Genomic DNA, 3,262 nt, shown 5'->3' on the forward strand with positions numbered 1-3,262 from the left:
CTCTCAACAGAAGCTGTGTGGAAAAACCCTGCAGCTACGAGCGCTTCAGATTCTGAGAGTGATTCTTACGCCATTGGCTGGTTTAACCTGGCGTCTGACCGTGGAGGTGGCCGAGAGGAGCGTGACATGGCTGCACAGGTAAATCAACTAAAGCAGTGTTAGTCTTTGGCAGCAGGCCAGGCCGACAAATGCTAATGTCTCTGACTGACTGACTGATGAAGTTGGACCATTGGTCAGCCACAATGATGCATGACCCCAAATAGTGGCCTGGGTCTTGATGAAGCTCACAAGACTGTTAGCATCATTTTGAGGTTGTTCGAAACTCTTACTACATTACTGTAAGCATCACTGAGTTTATTAGCAACTATCACTACGTTACTGTTAGCATCATTTTGAGTTTAATTGCAATTCTTCTGAAATCACTGTCGCATTACTTTGAGGTTTGTAGCAACTCTTACTACATGACTGTTGCAATATTTTGAGGTTCGTAGCAACTCTTACTAAATGACTGTCAGCATCACTTTGAGGTTGTTCGAAACTCTTACGACATTACTGTAAGCATCACTGAGTTTCTTAGCAACTATCACGACATTACTGTTAGCATCTTCTTGAGTTCATTAGCAATTCTTCTGACATCACTGTCGCAATATTTTGAGTTTATTAGCAACTTTAACTACGTTTCTTTCGCATTATTTTGAGGTTTGTAGCAACACTTACTACATGACTGTCAGCATCACTTTGAGGTTATTCGAAAGTTTCACTCCATTACTGTTAGCATCATTTTGAGTTCATTAGCAATTCTTACTACATCACTGTCGCATCATTTTCAGATCATTAGCAATTCTTCCGACATCACTGTCGAATTATTTTGAGGTTCGTAGCAACTCTTACTACATGACTGTCAGCATCACTTTGAGGTTATTCGAAACGTTCACTCCATTACTGTTAGCATCATTTTGAGTTCATTAGCAATTCTTACTACATCACTGTCGCATCATTTTGAGATCTTTAGCAATTCTTCTGACATCACTGTCGCATTATTTTGAGGTTCGAAGCAACTCTTACTACATGACTGTCACCATCACTTTGAGGTTATTCGAAACACTTACTACATTACTGTTAGCATCATTTTAAGTTCATTAGCAATTCTTCCGACATCACTGTCGCCTTATATTGAGTTTCGTGGCAACTCTTACTACATTATTGTTGCATTATTTTAAGGTTCGTAGCAACTCTTACTACATTCCTGTCAGCATCACTGAGTTTCTTCGCAACTATCACTACATTACTGTTAGCATCATCTTGAGTTCATTCGCAATTCTTACTACATCACTGTCGCAATATTTTGAGGTCCGTAGCAACTTTTATTACATTACCGTCGCATTATTTCTAGGTTCGTAGCAACTCTTAGTACATGACTGTCAGCATCACTTTGAGGTTATTCGAAACTTTCTCTCCATTACTGTTAGCATAATTTTGAGTTCATTAGCAATTCAATAGCAATTCTTACTACATCACTGTCACATCATTTTGTCGCATCAATTCTTCTGACATCACTGTCACATTATTTTGAGGTTCGTAGTAACTCTAACTACATTATTGTTGCATTATTTTAAGGTTCGTAGCAACTCTTACTACATGACTGTCAGCATCACTTTGAGGTTGTTCGAAACACTTACTACATTACTGTAAGCATCACTGAGTTAATTAGCAACTATCACTACATTACTGTTAGCATCATTTTGAGTTCATTAGCAATTCTTCCGACATCACTGTAGCAATATTTTGAGGTTCGTAGCAACTTTTACTACATCACTGTCGCACTATTTTGAGGTTCGTAGCAACTCTTACTACATTACTGTTGCATTATTTAAAGGTTCGTAGCAACTCTTACTACATTACTGTAAGCATCACTGAGTTTATTAGCAACTATCACTACGTTACTGTTCGCATCGTTTTGAGTTCAATAGCAATTCTTACGACATCACTGTCAGCATCATTTTTAATTTACTCGCAACTCAAACCACATGACTGTCAGCATCACTTTGAGGTCATTCGAAACTTTCACTCCATTACTGTTAGCATCATTTTGAGATCTTTAGCAATTCTTCTGACATCACTGTCGCACTATTTTGAGGTTCGTAGCAACTCTTACTACATTACTGTTGCATTATTTAAAGGTTCGTAGCAACTCTTACTACATTACTGTCAGCATCACTTTGAGTTTATTAGCAACTATTACTACATTACTGTTAGCATCATTTTGAGTTCATTAGCAATTCTTACTACATCACTGTCGCATCATTTTCAGATCATTAGCAATTCTTCTGACATCACTGTCGCATTATTTTGAGTTTCGTAGCAACTATTACTACATTACTGTTGCATTATTTAAAGGTTCGTAGCAACTCTTACTACATTACTGTCAGCATCACTTTGAGTTTATTACCAATTCTCACGACATCACTGTAGCATTAAATTGAGGTTAGAAGCAACTCTTCCTACATGACTGTCAGGATCACTTTGAAGTTGTTCGAAAAACTGACTACATTACAGTCAGCATCACTTTGAGTTCATTAGAAACTATCACCACATTACTGTTAGCATCATTATGAGGTTAGTAGCAACTCTCACCACATGACTGTCAGCATCACTTTGAGGTTGTTCCAAACACTTACTACATTACCGTAAGCATCACTGAGTTAATTAGCAACTATCACTACATGACTGTTAGCATCATTTTGAGTTCATTAGCAATTCTTCCGACATCACTGTCGCATTATTTTTAGGTTCGTAGCAACTCTTACCACATGATTGTCAGCATCACTTTGAGGTTATTCGAAACGTTCACTCCGTTACTGTTAGCATCATTTTGAGTTCATTAGCAATTCTTACTAAATCACTTATGCATCATTTTGAGATCTTTAGAAATTCTTCTGACATCACTGTCGCATTATTTGAGGTTCGTAGCAACTCTTACTACATGACTGTCAGTATCACTTTGAGGTTGTTTGAAACACGTACTGCATTACTGTAAGCATCACTGAGTTGATTAGCAACTTCAAGTACATCACTGTTAGCGTCATTTTGACTTCATTCGCAATTCTTACTACAGCACTGTCGCATCATTTTGAGATCATTAGCAATTCTTCCAACATCACTGTCGCAATATTTTGAGGTTCGTAGCAACTTTTACTACATTACTGTTGCATTATTTAGAGGTTCGTAGCAACACTTACTACATGACTTTCAGCATCACTTT

The sequence above is a fragment of the Aulostomus chinensis genome, chromosome 1 (assembly GCF_037954235.1).
Source record: "Aulostomus chinensis isolate RoL2024-O1b breed Wild chromosome 1, RoL_Achi_v1.0, whole genome shotgun sequence".
In the NCBI taxonomy this organism is placed as follows: Eukaryota; Metazoa; Chordata; class Actinopteri; order Syngnathiformes; family Aulostomidae; genus Aulostomus; species Aulostomus chinensis.